The sequence below is a fragment of the Diadema antillarum genome, unplaced genomic scaffold (genome assembly GCF_040938485.1).
Source record: "Diadema antillarum isolate AM-2024a unplaced genomic scaffold, OU_Dant_1.0 scf00000071, whole genome shotgun sequence".
NCBI classification, from domain to species: Eukaryota; Metazoa; Echinodermata; class Echinoidea; order Diadematoida; family Diadematidae; genus Diadema; species Diadema antillarum.
Genome location: NW_027270960.1, coordinates 1,394,737 through 1,413,292, shown reverse-complemented (window position 1 = coordinate 1,413,292; position 18,556 = coordinate 1,394,737). Strand labels below are relative to the sequence as shown.

The 18,556-nt window shown below is 39.3% G+C and overlaps 1 pseudogene; it reads left to right on the top strand.

Annotated features, from left to right (window-relative positions):
- LOC139716969 (low-density lipoprotein receptor-related protein 1-like) overlaps window positions 1–18,556 on the top strand; it is a 183,283-nt pseudogene that overhangs the window by 120,736 nt on the left and 43,991 nt on the right.

Below are 18,556 nucleotides of genomic sequence, written 5' to 3'. Positions count from 1 at the left end.
TCAGCTCCGGAAGATGCTAAAATAAATAACGCATGTTTGTTGTGACGTTCGGAAATGAATAACCAAAATAACTCCGTATATACGATGATAAAATAAATGTCTGATATTCGGTTTTACGTTCGAAATATAACAATAACAATCAGCTCCCTTCGACTTTCGGAAATGAATGATAATAATATTCAACTCCGTACGATGTTTAAATAAATGTCGGATGCTTGCTTATAATTTATATTGCTATGTACTTTCGCAAATAAATAGCAATAACATTCGGCTCCGGAAGATGCCAAAATGATTAATGTCACATGATTGCTTTTACGTTTGGAAGTGAATAGCAGTTACATTCTGCTCCGTACTATGCTAAAATAAATGTCGGATATTTGCTACATGTGTATTACATTTCGAAATGAATAGTAACATTCGGCTGCGTTTGATGGTAAAAAACAAAACAAAAACAAAACAAAACAAAACACACACACACACAAAAAAAAACTTCTGATGTCTGCCTTGACGTTCAAAATTCGGCCCCGTACGATATGATGAAATAATTGTCAGATGACTCATTTCACTTTCGCAAGTGGACAACAGTGACATTCGGCTCCGTACGATGATAAAATAGATGTCGGATGTTTGCTTTTATATTTGGAAATGACTAACTGTTAAATTCTGCTCCGTATACGACAGAGCTGCCAACCTTTCGAAGCACAAATTAGTACTCAGCAGCTCCAAAATTCGTATTTTCCACCAGAATTCGTATTTTTTCAATCTCCCTCTTTTTGCTATGAGGCCTACAGGCTCTAAACATAACGTTATGACACATGCCGAAGCATCCAGCTGGTCACCAGCACGATAAAGATTCTAAACTACGCAATGTTCAGCGTTGATTGATTGCTTTCTCGCAATGTGTACAAGTGCAAGTTTGTACCTCCAAAAACTTTCTGGGCTGATTATGGAAGCTTCCACTTTCTAGCAGGGGACGGGGAATGCTTGATCTTCTCAAGAGAGCTTCTGTGTGAGCAGATGCAAAACTCTGTTCTGTGTTTCCAATTATGTACTATCAAAACATAATCATGCGTTGTTTTCAGGCTTTTTTCATTTTATTGGATTTTAAACATCAGTATTTTTCGAAGTATTCCAATTCCTTTTCCCCTGACTGGAATCGGAAAGTCTGCTATAACGATGATCGCAAAATGCCGCGCTGTGTGTGGAAGCGCCGATGTGGTGCAAACACGTGGCTTCATTTTCAAGTTTAAATGAATGCGCCATGTGCTCCTGCCTATAAGAGGTTACTGCAAGTTCGATGGATCGAATGCGCCATAGCTGAGCTGAGCTGAATGGCTTGTTTACGGTAAACATGCAGTTTACGTTCGATATGAAGAAATCATTACGTCTTTCACGAGGGAAAAACACACAAAACAAACAAACAAACAAACAAAATACACCCACGAACGAATGTTGATAGCCAAAACTTTGAAAAGTAATAAGCAGTTTTGATGCGCGTGAACTGAAATTAATTGTCATTACACGTTGTATTTTGCTGTCTAACCAGGTGATGACTGCATCTCATTGGACCTTCTCGTAGTGAATTTGTCTGGGCATACGAGACCTTTCATGTATTTCTGTGATTGCATTTTTAATTGACTGAATAATCAATCCTTTTTTTTATTGTTCAGGGAACATTAGATATTCGATCAAGTACACTATAATAGACTGTTCGATGTTCCCTACTATGCGCCAAAAGCAAGGCTATAGACATAGAATCATGATATCTTTGGAATTATTCCTTTAATTCAACTAATGAGCTGGTTCTTCGATCGATATTTCCAGGATACTTACACGCTGTTTATTCCAATGCGCGCATTCTTTCGTCTGGCACGCACCTGGGTGTGGCACCTGCTTTTGTGGAAATTTCCACAAGGGAGAGGGGTGGGGTGTCAAGTTTCTTCGAGCCGAAGAGACTGCATACACAATCTCTTCGCTTTTATTTATTGTCATTCGTGTTTTCGCCTTATTCTTTGCTGATATTGAACATTTAGATTTAACTTTACGAAAGTTGCTATAGCACATGGTTCGTTTTGTTGTGAGGTGTACGTAATTTCTTTTTTTTTAATCATTCTTGAGAGGGGAAAGAAGAGTAAGGGGGAAAGAAGACTAGAGGGAAAGGGAAATAAAACAAACGTCACGTACGCTAAGCATTCACAGGAAGCCGTCTTTTTACACCAGTCACCAGCATAGTTATCATCACTATCAGACATCACTCAAGATCATTTTAGCCTTTTCCTATGATCAACATTAAGAAACACGCATAATCCCTCGAGATAAATACCTAGGAAACTCAATAATAAATACAAAGTATCAACACCTCCCAACGACACAAACATTTAGAAAAGACAACAAATAGCACATCGAAGCGGCTGGGATCAAACTCCGTCGCTTCGATTGCAGCGAAGCGGAGAAATCGCCGTTACGAAAATAACAGTGCGAGACACTAAGAGAATTACGTTTAAATACTTCAAAGTATAAAGGGAACGGATAAAGTGATATAAAAGGGAAGAAATCGTACTAAACGAGGTGTGAGAAACGACGGAAATAAAACGAAGTTTAGTAGTAAGCTTAGGCCCTAGCAAAAGTTTTGCAGCACCGAAAGCTACGCGAAAATAAACACACATATAAAACTCGGTATTGCGACGAGATCCTATGGGATCAAGTCAATAAACGATACAAAACAAAGGAAATTGATTCATTTTGACCGGAAAATAGTTTGTTATAAGTATTCTGTTATATGAGATCTCCTTTAATAGGCCTAGAAATAATCGAGTTTCCACGATACTCGGGAAAGAAAGTTCGAACGCTTTTCACCTGCACATATACTGCAGAGGGCAGTGCACATCAGTCATCAATACACGAACAGAAACTCACCTCTACAACTTCCTCGCAGAAAATGATGCAATAGCGTTATAAAAAAAACACACAACACTCTAAAAATCATTTCGTACTTGGGAGGCAAGGGACAAGAGGATGAAAAGAAGAGAAAAAGAAGCAGACATTGCACAACGGGACGCTTTCACCCCGCCTCATACGGTACTGTAGTGGCAGCTGGCTACAGTGTGTACATGGGGATACCACGGCGATCCATGTAAACATCCAGGGTCCGTAGGCGACAGGGATTCACGCGCGCGAAGTTCTGTTCGGTGTACACAGTACGCAAGCAGCGATATGCGTGTGCGCACATTTTTCTATTCAGCGCTTTCCACATACGGTGCGTACGCGTTGCATCGATATCCCAGCTGAATACAGATAACATGGCACATGCGACGTGCGTTTGCTATATTTTTACCCATTATTTTTCCCCACTGTGAATTCGTACTTTCTAAGGACGTTTTCATATTGTCGTATTCCCTTCGATTTTTCGTATACGAATTTTTCGGAACGGTTGGCAGCTCTGGTACAATGCTAACATAAATAACAGATTATTGCTTTCACATTTGAAAATGATTAATGGTATAAATAGGCTCAGTATGATGCTTAAATAAATAGAGGATGTTTGCTTCACATTCGGAAATCAATAAGGGTAACATTCAGTTCCATAAGATGCTAAAATGAATGTCGGTTGTTTGCTTTTATACAGTGTATTTGAAAATGATTAACGGTAATATTCGGCTCCGTAAGGTTCTAACATACTATAGTAAATGTTGGATGATTGCTTTTACAATCAGAAATGAATAGCGGTAACTTTCGGCTCTTTACAATGCTAAAACAAACTATCTGGAAATGCTCCCACTTTCTCATCCCAAAAGTAAGCTATGACCACCTAATAGGCATCAACTTTTATAATTATCTATAAGCCTATTTGCTAAATCTTAGAATTCAGAATAATGGTGATAAGATGATCTACTTTTGTATTCATTTATTTTAGACATGGGTACCTGTCACGTCAGTAATGCTTAATAATTGTTTTTAGCAGGACCGATTTAGTTTTTCCTATGTTTTCCTTGATTTTTTTGGCCACCAAAAAAAAAAAAAAAATAGAAATCAATGATTTTGGTGGTCAAAAAATAAAAATTAGTTTGGAGCCCTGCGATATCATTGGGCTCATCATTACTTAATCTTTCCCATGATACGCTAATATTTATATCATCAACCTGTCGACGTCATCCGACAATTCATGATTCAAACCTTTTTTTTTCATCGTCCGTAACCCAACTTTGAACACAGACAGGGTATTCTTTCTCATTCTAGAGTAATGAAGGAGCGCACTTTCGGCTGTGATCTAAGTCCTATTATCATCATGAGTTCATGTCGCCGTTTAGTGATCTAAACTTCAGCTTTGCTGAACTGTTCAATGTCTTGAGCAGGAAGCGAAAACAATAGCTGGACTAAGGAACCTTCGTTTTTAAAAGGGGAAAATAGAAACAAAAAACAACACTGAAACCGAACAAGCCGGCCGAGCATTGTTTAGGTTAACCACGCGTGGTGATAATCGCGCCCATTGATCGCTCTGTCCAGCTGGCTTAACCCTATTCTAACTGGGAGGAGTTTTTACTGGGGGTGACCCCCCCCCCCCCCCCCCCTTCAGATCTCGGCCACCGATCGCGCGATCGCTGCGAAATTTTTCCTGAAGATAGAGCTGGATGTCAACTACAAGATTACATGGTCATACAATAGAAAAATATTGCCTTTCTATTTTTAATAAATTGATTATGCAAAGTTGTGCATGAAATCATATTTTCACCTATAACTCCATAAAAAAGACTGAAGTATTGCTAAATTTTTGTGTCAAAATTCCTCAAGACATATAAACCAATTTTCATTTAAAAATAAAGCACAATCAAAATCAATTTCTTTTGTTTTTTATTGTTTTGTTAATTTCTTATGTATTTTATTGTTTTTTCGACCTTTTGTTTTCTGTTGTTTTTCAAAATTTGTTGCAGGCACTTTTTCAGGCTTATCTACACTAGAATTGATTAATTTCAATGGTTCAAAGATGAAATACTCTAATTTATAACAATTTAACCCAAAAAACACAATTTGCATTCAATTTGCACACGATATCATGAATTTGAGCTGTTTTCCGGTTGACATGCATTTGCATAATATTACGTAACTTCAGAACGGTGTACTCAGACGTCGCAAATTTGGTCTCAAAATATGCAGAAGACTTCAATGAAAAAAGTTGTGAAACGACGCGGCAAAATCTTTGCGCGTTGCAGAATCGTGGCGCGAAACGTGGGGGGGGGGGTCAATTTGACCCCCCCCCCCCCCCCAGTTAGAATAGGGTTAAGAGTATGCATATTGACCAAAAATAGTCAGAGGGATGCTAATTTACTCTTACAAGCTATCGCTACTATTTAAGTTGAAAACTGGAACTTTCTGAAAGGTTAAAGATGATCGTAAAATCAGTTCTGGCTACAGGATTTTATAATAATTATAATAGCATACAACATGTACCAAGTTTTCATCGTTTACCTGTCTAGAAAAGGCGGGAATACACCCTTTCGCAATTACCCGTACTTTGCCTCATCTTTGCCTCATCGTTTTATTTATTTTTTTTTTTATTAACAGTTGATCGTAATATTTACAAATTGTAAAGCAGTCTGCTATTATACAGTAATATAATAGTGTTACATTCGTCACTTGAAATTGGTCGGGTGACGCTCACAAAAATGTTTGAAAATCGCGCGATTATGTGGCATTTTGTTCGTTAGTTGGCGTCTTATCACTCCAAAGCAGTTCAGCTTAACTGTTGGCTTATAGAAGTGATCATCAATCGGTAAGGATTAGTCAGATGAATTCATGAATTCACTTTATGCATCACGGCTAATCGAACTATTCAACATCGTTGAAGTAACCATACTTTTTTATTTTCATAGTTCAAACTATTTCTTAACATTTATATGCAAAACGAAAGTACTCTACACGTTTTTCAAAATGCTCAGATGTAATGAGTCAATTCCACAAAGATTGCATTACGGCAACCTTTACTGACCTAAACAAGTTTTCTATAGAGCTATCAGTTCTATTATAATGGCATTCTGATAACTTCGACTGCGTTTTGAATTCGTACCGAGCACAGCATTCAAAACAACGGGTTCCTCAGGTCCTCTTTAGGTACTGGTATACTTGCTAAAAGCATTCTCTTTAGCTTCCATTGACAACAACATGGGAGGAGAATGGAAGCGATCAACTTTCTCGGTAAATGAGGCTTTTCGTATATAGCACACATTGCGTGCCTCTTTCTTTTTTCTGTTTCTGTTGTTTCAAACTACACTGCAGCCGACACACACACAAACACACCAAAGTTTACATTCAGGCAACCGTATTTTGGTATTGGTTAGAATCGAATTATATCTGTCTTGTGATTGGCTAATTATCTGTAGCAAAAACAAAACAAAACAAAACAAAACAAAAACAAAAACAAACAAACACAAAAATGCTGAAAACTGCTTATCGAATATCAGTGGCGTGCCAAAGGAGTAAAATGGAGTCTATACTCTAAAGGGGCCTGAGCTTTTGATTCCAGAAGAATATTTGTCAGAGGCAAAATGATAATCAGGCAGGGAAAGCAATCACATTATAAAGAAGTTCACACAACACGAACAGTCAGGGACAGGCTAGGGACACGGAACAAAGAAAACAAAAGGAGAGGATGGGAGGTCATGGGCAAGGAGGCCAACAGGTGAAGGGAGGGGGATTAAAGCAGGAGGGTGGATAGACAAAAGGCATAGGAGGGTCAGTGATAATCCTGAGTGCCATGGGGGTGCATCCATTTAAGAATGAATTTTCTCACACACCCAAGCTGTCGCCATTTATGTGTGTGCGATGAAGCGTTAACGCCGTCGCTAAGCAGGACTGTTGCATCATGGGGGGGGGGGGGGGGGGGGAACGGGTTGTGAGCTTGAACATAACCTGAACTTTAAGGGCGATTTTCTTTTTTTTTTCTCTTTTATGACTTCTAGGGATGCGGAAAGGGGTTGTTTTATATATTATTGTAAAGATAAAACTATACAATGTATGTAGAATTCAAGTATTTATATATACATGTGTAGACATGCCTAAAATTTCGTTTACTGCGACATACGCATTTCGACCGAGCGCATCACGACCTGTATGGACTACGCACATGTATTCTTTTATCTTGCGCTCTGCTTTTGTGGGAATTTCTTCAAGCATAGGTGTCAGGTTTTCCTACGTTACGTCTGCGGTCATTAATTCCATATTTGTTAGTTTGTCTGCTTTCTTATTCTGTGTTTTATGCATTTTACTTGAACTTAAAGGAGGTCTAGACATTTCGTTTGCTAAATGCACGCGAGTCACGTTGCATTGTATGATGTATTTTGTTTCGTTGACCATTCATGAGAAGCGTTTCTTTGAGCAAACTCTCTTTTCACACCAAAATCACTTATAGAAGGTAGTCATCCACATTGGTTATCAAAATAATAATTCCGTCATTTTCCTTTCGTTCTGAAACAGGAATCAGAATTCTCAACACGTCATCCACATTGGTTATCAAAACAATTCCGTCATTTTCCTTTCGTTCAGAAACAAAAATCTGTTATTCTCAACACGTTATTACAAAAATTACATCTCACAGCGATAATAGGGCCTACTAGAACCAACTCATCGCCGCAAAATGACACATTACGGTTACGAGGACATACACAATGCTTGAACAAATTACTTTGCTTCAAAATGTAGAAACAGATGAAGTGACATAACAAGAGAAAGGGCGCACCGAAAGAGGTACACTGTATCAAGATCAACTAAGATAAACTCTAACAAAAAAGAAGAAGAAGAAGGAAACTATTTCCCCCCCCCCACACGCACACACATACACACAAACGAGTAGATACACAAAGGTCATATGTTTACCTTTGGGAGCAGTGATTTAAAAGATGTTTTAGATATCACATGTGATGCATAATAGGTCCGTTGTGCAAAGCATCCTACATATTTTTTTGTAATAAAGCCTAGAATATAAGGAGATATCAGTATTTCTCTTATAGATTGTAAAGAACCTTCGGAATTAGGACCTTTGTTTCATTTTCGGATTAACGAACCTTCGGCATAACGAACCTTATTTCATTTTTTGATAAATGAACCTTTGGAATAACAAGTTACAAACCTCATATTTTCGGATTAACGAACCTTCGGAATAGCGAACTGTAACCGTTCACATTGTGTACTGTATTTTCGATCATACGGATTCAATTTTTTTTTTTCCAGCGGTTGTTTCTATCCCTATAACTCACATTTCAGAACTATGGGGGTTTTGTTTCATGTACGTGGTGAATTAATACGCCTTTAATGCAAGAGCAAAAACATGGGAAAGTTTGAATGCTTTTCACGTGCACATCGTCACATAAAGAGAATCAGGTGCTGACGGACCATAGAAGTGTCTCAAAATCAATACTGCCATGCAGCTTGCACCAAAATCACAAGAAATACTACATGAAGATTCTGATAGGTATTATCCCGTAACAGGGGCGGATCCAGGAATTCCGTAAAGTGGGGGCGCGTTTACAAAATTAAAGGGGGGCGCACGCACCCCTCCCCCATTTTTTTTTTTTGACATTTCTTTTGTTTCAACAAAAAAAAAAAAAAAATAAAGGGGGGGGGGGGGGCGGGCGCCGGTTGCGGTCCTCCCTGGATCCGCCCCTGCGTAACCAAGTAAGTTTGAGAGAGAAAAGTTTGAGCCAAAAACACAGCGTTGACAAGTACTACCACAAATTGCATTTTAAATATGGTATATAGTGCACAGTACGAGAAAGTATACAGCACGAGATCTCTAGTTTGATTTTCATTTCGCTTCGAATAGTAGACGAGCAGTGACAATCCGTCAAAGTGCAAACTACAGCTAGGGCCTAGCGGCACAGTTTACAGGTCTACCTTCTGTTCACTGCATGGTACACATAAACAAGAACAAAAGCGTTTTCTTCTTTTGCATGTTAGCATGGGGACGATAGTGAATTAAGTTCACCAAGATTCAATGTTTGTAAACAAGAAAGCAGCGCGGAGCAAAGACCTCAGATCGTTGTTATAGCACACGTGCATCTATTGTGGTAACATTTTAATCAACGCACTAACACCATCTGAACATACTCAACGATCATGCCACACAATCACTGTGAAGGGGAAATGTTCAGCAACAACAAGAGCACGAGTATGTAGCCTACCATACTGTACGCGCATTCATTCCGTGAGTGCCAAATACAAGCTAGAAACACACGCAATAAAGAAACATCGCAAGTTCATGAACTGAGGGCCGTGGGAACAGCAACGAAATCGGGGCAACAGCGTCTCGTAAAGAATGTTTGACACTGCCATATAAAGACCTTTTTTTTTTTTTGTCTTATATCTTAACAAGATAAAGACGTTGTGATTTCGGGTGCTGTTCGTTATTCCGAAGGTTCGTTATTCCGAAGGTTCGTTTATCCGAAACACACAAATTCCCTAAACCATAGAGGTTCGTTAATCCGAAAACGAAAAAAGGTTCGTTAATTCGAACATTTGCGGCGTTATTTCGAAGGTTCGTTAATCCAAAAATGACATAGGGTTCGTCATTCCGAAGGTTCGTTAATCCGAAAATGAAATAGGGTTCGTTATCTCGAAGGTTCGTTGATCCGAAATGATATAGGATCCGAAATGATATAGGGTCCGTAACGAACCTTCGAAGTAAGTCGAGCTTTGTTTCATTTTCGGATTAACGAACCTTCGGAATAACGAACCTTATTTCATTTTCGGATTAACAAACCTTCGGACTAAAGAACCTTACTAACGAACCTTCGGAATAACGAGCTGTAACCGTGATTTCATATCCGATTTGTTTAATTGGACCTTTTAAAAGCTATGATTGTATCGAATCATTGAGAGCAATGAAATTTAACGGCCTTCTGTCCGCCGTATCAAAAGTGTGATGATAAAGGGGATGTGCGCATTGTCATTCGAAATACATGTAACTACATGTAACTCTACATTTAAGTAATTAGTCTGATTATTATAGCAACTGATTTTGGGATTGATAGTCACTACTGACAGTTTTTATTCTCGTAAACGGCACCTGTCAATCTCACAGGCGTCAAGTCGAAGCACTCACACGTCATGAATTGACCATAACGTAAAAACGACAGAACTCTACACACAAGAGTTCTGTGATAAAAACACGCTGGGCACACAAGATGAGTATGTTGGAACCACATGGCGCACTCACTGCTGGCAGGGCAAGCACGTGCTTTGCTCATCGAACTGATCGTTTTTATAGCGATCATAATATCGCTGCACAGCAGAGATTCGTATTCCAATGCACAGTAGGCCTACTCATTCTCTCTCTCTCTCTCTCTCTCTCTCTAAAAAAAAAAAAATGAAAACATTCACACTTGAAGGGGTGGATACATTTAAAACGGAGTCAATTTAGAGTGAAATTGGAGTGAATTTTGAGTGAAAATGTTCATTTTCACTCGGAGTGACCTCCGGGATCACTCGAAGATTTTGGAGTGCTATTGATGTAGCGCGATTCCGCTGCTTAAATGCATTCAGTTTTGCTCATAACCATTAATTTCATCCTTCTTTTTTTTTTCTTGGAAAGCAAGCACTCCTTAAAGAGGGAAAACCCCGATTGGACAAATTGCGACGTAAACATGCATTGATATAGTTATGTGATACTATAAACAATTTATCATGAAAGGAGAGAAGGGTACCTACAGTACATGTATCCAAGATAAACATTATGCATGCACGTGTAGTACCACTTCTCGGGGACTCGAGTAAAGTTAAACGCAGCTTTGTTGATTACATAGTGCCACTCTGGTGGTTTCGCCATACCCTTCTCTCTCTCCTACGTTTTCTTTGTTTTCTCCCTCTCTTTGTCTTTTTCTTTTTTCCCTACAAATCGTGTACTTTAAGAATAGACAGACGGTGTTAAACTTCAACTCAAGTGGCTTCTTAAGATCTGCGCCTCTTTCATCCATCTTAGGGACCGTGACACTATTGTGAATGACACAATTAAAAGCATCACACAAGGACTTTCACGCCTCGTTAGACCTTTAAGACTCAGATCTCTTTCTTTTTTGTGTGTGTGTGTGGACGTGGACGCCATTGGGAAATATCAAGCTCGAGACAATAAGTGGCCACTTACAATATAATGACCGACCGATGTTGAAGGTAGATTAAATCAGTAACTAAGTCAGATATTGGGGAACCAGTAAATAAATAGGCAGCGATCGACACTTCGACGGTTTGCCAATCTAATGTGCAGCGATCGACGTCGAAAGTGTCAATCAAATACGTTATTTACGGTCGACGTCGAAGGTTGATAAAATCAGTAAGCAGCGATCGATGTCGAAGGTTGATAATCGGATGGGTGCTGTTCGTAATATTCCGAAGGTTCGTAATTCCGAAGGGTCATTAAATTCGAAACACACAAATTCCCTAAACCTACAGGTTCATTAATTCGAACGTTTGTGGCGTTATTCCGAAGGTTCGTTATTCCGAAGATTCATGAATCCGAAAATGAAATTAACGGAACAATATACCTTCTGAATAACGAATCTTCGGACGAGAGAGCCTTCGGAATAACGAACATCGGAATAATAGCTACCGATGTGTAAGGTTGATGAAATTATTAAATAGCGACCAATGTCCAAAGTTGATTAGGTCATACCGTCCGACGTCAGTGATCGAGAAAACTATAAAGTAGCGGCTGATGTCGAAGGTTGATAAAATAAGGACAATTAAATCAAATAGGTATAGCGTCCATAATGTCGAGATCAAATAAAATTGAGCAGCAACGAAGTGTCGAAGGTTTATGCAATCAACTTGGTATCGCACGACGTCGAATGTTAAGCAAAATTATCTGATTTATCCGACATTTGTTTAAGCATTGTAAAGAGGCTAAAGTTACCGTTATTCATTTCTGATCGTAAAAGCAATCATCCAACATTTACTAGTATTTTGACACCTTACGGAGCCGAATGTTACCGTTAATCATTTTCAAATGTTAAAGCAAACAACCGACATTCATTTTAGCATCTTACGGAGCTGAATGTTATCCTTTTTCATTTCCAAACGTGAAAGCAAACATCCGCTATTTATTTTAGCATCTAACTGAGCCGATTGATACCATTAATCATTTCCAAATGTAAAAGCAACAATCTGTTATTTATTTTAGCATCGTTCGGAGCAGAACATTACCGTTATTCATTTCCAAATTTAAAAGCAAACATCCGACAATCATTTTAGCATCGTACGGAGCAGAATGTTACTGTTTTTCATTTTGAACGTCAAGGCAGACATCAGACATTTACTTTACCATCAAACGCAGCTGAATGTTACTGTTCTTCATTTCGAAATGTAATAGCAAATATCCGACAATTATTTTATTATATGGAGCAGACTGTTACTGCTATTCACTTCCAAACGTAAAAAGCAATCATCTGCCATTTTTTGGGCATCTTCCGGAGCCAAATGTTATTGCTATTTACTTTCGAAAGTAAAAGCAAACACCCGACATCTGTTTAATCATCATACGGAGTTGAATATTAGTGTTATTAATTTCCGAACATCAAAGGGATCATTCGACATTTATTTTAGCATCTTCCGGAGCTGAATGTTATTGTTATTTACTTTTGAACGTAAAAGCAAACATCCGGCATTTATTTTTATCATCGTACAGAGTTGAATATTATTGTTATTCATTTCCGAACGTCAAAGCAAAGATCCGACATTTATTTTAGCATCTTCCGGAGATGAATGTTATTGCTATTTACTTCCGAAAGTAAAAGCAAACATCCGACATTTATTTAATCATCGTACGGAGTATTATTGTTATTCATTTCCAAACGTCAAAGGGATCATTCGACATTTGCTTTAGCATATTCGGGAGCTGAATGTTATGGCTATTATTTTACTTTCGAACGTAAAAGCAAACATCCGGCAAATTACTGATACTTTTCAAAAGATTTTCGCGGATCGATTTCAGCTAATTTCCTTCATGTAGCCGATGGTTGACGGGAGAGTTTGATTTTCATATCATTAATTCCGCGCTGGAGCGCTCGGGCAAATGCGGGTGTTTAGACGAGCGTGAAAGTGCGGGCGACTTCCCTCGTCTGTACGCGTCCAAACGCCCGCGTATAAACTAGTACGCCCGGACGAAAGGGCTTCCCGCATTTGCCCTAGGGGTTTGCGTGACGTTTCCCGCGGTCGGCACTGTACATACTTAAACAGCTACGTGTAGCCTCAACGTGTAGCCTCGACGTGCAGGTTAATGATAGTGAAATGGATTGGGTATTCAAAAGCTATTCAAAAGTACAATCTAATCTCTGCAGTTCCATGAGCATCGACTTTGATAGTTGGCTGATGATCTTCATTGACTTGTATTGATTGTGGCATAGTTTAACTTATAGACTCTATGTAATTCTAAATTGATGAATGTTCTGCAATTGATGGATACTAGTCTTGAGGAGAATTGACATTGTATGATTTGACATGACAACTATGAAATGAATTGCACTCCAAACAGGCGCACAGTCGTTTCAGAGGTGCCTCACATATTTGCCATGAGTCTCTTTGGTGACTTTGTCTACTGGACGGACTGGGAGCTGCGCAAGGTGCAGCGAGCCCACAAGTTCAACGGTCGACCTCGGACAGCGTTGCCATGGTGCTCCACAGACCGATGGACATCCAGGTTCTGCATCCTCTGCGGCAACCAATTGGTGAGGCCCACCTTTGGGATCAATGCCAAGAATAGCTTGCCAGAGGGGTGTGGTCACTCCTAGATGTATTACCTTTAAAGGGACTGGGGATGAGTGTTCGGTTGTGCAAAACATGCGAAAGAGAAGGTGCTTTGGGTATAAAATGAAAGGTAGATATGTAACTTAACATGTGTGAAAATATCTTGGAAATCGGAATCTTCTCAAATGTTTTAAAAAGCGAAAAACAAAACATACTTTTCTGGAAAAAGACCCTTCGATACGATGGCGATACGTATTTGAATTGCGGAATACTGCTTGTTGACTGCGAACATCAAGCCAACTTACAGCGAAATCAAGCCGAGTGAGCTGCGGAACTACTAGTAGTTATACGTAGAGCAATTGTGGCTAGCTCTACGGCTGGCTGTGCTATGGGCGCGGCGAGCGCTGTCCGCACTTCACTTGCCATAACTCGCATCATCATACACAGTGTCCAGTGCTAGTGCTTCCCTAAGCTCGAGCTGCTGTACGATCTTGCGTGTTTTCATTTGATGAGAGCGCTAACCTAAAATCAAAGGACTCCTCCTTTTCAGATTCACATGTCCTTCTTCCAAGATATTATGAGAGCTAGTTCTATCGTCAGAAGACTCGGTAGGCTACGTATCCTAAAAGCCATCAAACTCCATTTATTACAAGATTCTTCGTTGAGAAGTACCGAAAGCGGGATAGGTGAATGCGGTAAAGTAATACGTAGCCCGACCAGACGCCGGGCGGGCTATATGTACAGCGCTGGGCTGTGCGTGTACGTACATAGAAACTTTTCCGGGTAAGGACGGACACAGCCGGCCCAGCGCTAGGTCGGTACCATGTACGCAGTAACTGCCATGCTTCGCACGGCGTCTGGTCGGGCTACGTAGAAAAAAAAATCAACGAAATCTCAATTTACAATAATTTACAATTCATGTAATTATTACATGAAACACAAACGGGTTGTGTTATTACATGTACATGCAATTCAATGCAATCTTCATGGCAAACCCATTTTTTTTTTCTTCAAAGATTTGAAACACAAGTACCGAGTAGGCCAGAGAATTCGAAGTATCCGGTACAATGTTATATCTAAACTTGCATTGGAACTAACCAATAGTTCATTTTTATTACCGGTACAACTTGTCATGTATTTGTAATTTCATGTGACTTTAATAGTTGTAACATTTATTGTGGATGATTTTCTTCACAATTGACACATGCACATACTAGGTTAGAAAGTTGGTCATTGGTATGGCTTAGGCCTTGCCTATTTTCTGTATAAATAGGGTTAATTGGAATTATTTCTTCTTCTTCTTCTTTCAATAAAGTACAGGCCACCTTGTGGTGTATCAGCCAGCGTACTGGTGTGGTGCTAGGTGCAGCCATGCATGTACAGTGCATTTCAAAACGTTTGCTCATGAAGACACATATGTACAGTGCTAGTTCTGCTAAAAACTGCTCCTGCCATCTAGCGGAGCTGGAGATGTTTCACCTCTTCCTTGAACATTAAAGGAGAGGTGCAATTGATGGCTTGGTCTGGTAGGCTGTTCCACAGTCGTGTTGTGTCCGGAATAAAACTTCTCTGGTAGATGAGGGTACGTGCATGAGGAATGTTCAGCATCTGGGAGTGGCCCCTGCGGGTCCTGGGATTCGTGGATAGAATTGTATTGGATGGGATGTCTACATGAGAGTTCATAACACAATACATCATGTAGACTTTCGCTTGAGCTCTACGTTCCTGGAGTGAGGGCCAGCCCAATTTATGAAGCATGTCGGTGACACTGCTTGTTCGTTGGTGATCCTGAAACACAAAGCGGGCATAACGGCGTTGTACCATCTCCAACCTGTTGATATTGACCTGTGTAAAAGGGTCCCATATTATGCTGGCATACTCCATGATTGGTCTCAGGAGGGTCAGGTAGCACAGCACTTTGATCTTTCTTGGACATGCATGGATGTTTCTTTGAAGAAAGGCACTGGTGGAGTTGGCCTTCTTGGCAACTTGATTGATATGGTGGTTCCAGCTAAGGTTGTTCTGAATGTGAATACCAAGGTATTTGGCTGTGTTGGTGTTTGCCAGTGGCTGGCCATGGATGTTGTATGAATTAAGAAGTGGTTTCCTCTTGTTGGTGAGGTGAAGCACTTTGCACTTGTTTGGGTTGAACTGCATTAACCAGTCGGTCTCCCAACACTGTAGGGCATCAAGGTTTTGCTGTAATATGTGGGCATCTGCTTCTGACTTGATTGTTTTATAAATCATGCAATCATCCGCAAATAACCTCACAGTGCAGTCGGTGGATAGACACTCAGGCAAATTTCACAGATACACACAAAAATGTTGGGAATCAGATCATTTTCAGTCTTCTAGACTGAATAATGTGACACCTGTAATAGTCTAATAACCAATCCAACAATTTCTGAGGCTATCTTATACATTTTCTTATTTATCATATGTACAATGCAACCATGCATGATGCAATGTCTTGTTCACCTATACAAGGAGAAAATCAAGACACAAGGAATAATCTGTTCAAGTCAATTATTTCCACATAGGTCAACAACATTCACTCAGTTTTATCTAGAACCCTGATTGGGTTTTTATCATCAGAACACATTTTTTTCTCATTGGTAAATTGACGCTTAACAATTAGGCCTGTATACACAGGTACCAGTAATATCTTGTTGTGATATTTCAGTGAATTTAAATCTAACACATTACTTATGTAGGGCTAGGGTTCACTTAGCTCTCTAGCACTCGTCACACTAAAAGCAAACTAGGGCAGCACACATGTGTTACTTGGAAGGAGTCCCCTGGCTAACTAACTTGTAGCCAGTTTATTCTTCACATAATTTGGCATGGGTTTACATGTAATATATACACAAAATCAACATAACAAAACATGCAAATAAAGAAACAAAGGTTAAAACTAAATATTCATAATAATATGTAAATTATGTGCAGGCTTGGGTGATTTAGGCATGATTTCAGTATTACAGGGAACAATGGGTGAGAAGTGAAAGAGTGGAAAAAGTCATGTGATATGTGGTGTGTCTGTGATACAATTGTAGGTGGGGTGTGTGGATGCATGTGGATGTGAATACCGGTACTACTGTATGTGTGGGTTGACGTATTTATGTGTAGAGGGGTGGTACCTGTAATAAAAGAAGGGGGGATACACTTATAATAAAAGGTTCAAAATAAATCCCTACACTTACGTTATACTACCATGCATAAATACAAATTTCATGTGCACATATAAATTGCATGTGTACATGGGACCTACATTAGAAGTTGTGTGTACCAGGGTACACTGACCTTACATTTTCTTTTATCTTTGCATGTATATTTGCATTTGGTGTTGCATCATGAGCACAGGTTCTAAATGCAAATGTGCTACATGTATTTAGAAACTGCTCTCACAGTAATGTGATGTGATATACAATGTAGAGATAACAAATCTGTGCTGGCTACTTGCATGTAGGCCTATATCTTTTAAATATAAAATGTCATAATAGAAATAGTTGTAAAGCAAAGATTGCCAATTGACACAGGTAAGGTAATCATTTGCAGAAAAAAAAAGAAAAAAGAAACTGCTCAGCATTCTGTCATTAGTCAATTTGGGCATCTACACATTATACTCCTATCATATTGAACAATTATGATAATAATACTATAACATGTAAATTAAAAGAACCTTACAAATGCAACCACTTTCAAATAACTTGCACATTTGCAGGGAAAAAATATTGAAGTGAAAGTCCAAGAATCAATGTCACAGGGTTAATGACTTCAAGTACAAAGAACACTATACTATTTCAGTGTGGAGACCTTCTACATATTGCATTGTCAAAACACAATTGGTTTAGGGTTTGAGCATATACAATTATATCAGTAGAACATCATGTAGGGACCTACCAAAATGTATATTACAATGTATTTTTATATCTATGTGAATGAAAACTGAACATCTTGTTTGAAGCACTTCCAACACATTTGTTTATCAAAATTCATACTTTTTTTTTTTTGGCCACAAAATATAGATGCAATGAATATTACAAGGGCACAAACTCCATTTACCACAAAAATATTGTCCTCATAATAATGTGATTTGATAGAGTTATCACAAAATTTTGTGCTGAAAAAGTGTCTTCCAAAATGCTGATGGACAATGCTACTGTGTAGGACCTGCTGTGCCACTTGAATGTAACACATGGCATGATATCAGTGATCACATAAATGATGAGGATAATAATCATTATGAAGATGATGATAGTAATACAAAATTAGCAACAACAACAATAGTAGTAGTAGTAATAATAATAATAGTTAGAGCAATAATGAAATGTGTGAAAGGCCCTTCAGTGATGTACACTGTTGTGCATGACAGCCCTGCTTAAGTTCACTTTAAAACACTGATGCAATATTTTATCGTAACCGAGTAATTGTAGTTTTTCACCTCTGAAACACCTGGGAAACACAGGGGGAAAAAAGACCAAATGAAAAACAAGAGACCCGCGGGTCACGCGCTCACCTGAGTATCGCAATTTCACCTTCCATGCATTCTTGCACACTCTTACCTGAGAACATTGGAAACTTTAGGTCTGCATATGGATCCCTCCCCCCCCCCCCCCCCCCTCAACTCGGGGGGGGGGGGGGGGGGGTAGGGGACAGGCAGTCCTGGATCTGAATCTGCAATTAACAAACTTGGAACTAAAGTCATCAATGTTCAAACTCATGGTATTAACTTTGCTTTATCATTTCTGGTTCTAGAGCAGAAGATTTTAAATATTCCTCAATGTGGGGGGGGGGGGGGGTGGGCCCCCTAGGGGGCCCCCAAGAGGGACAT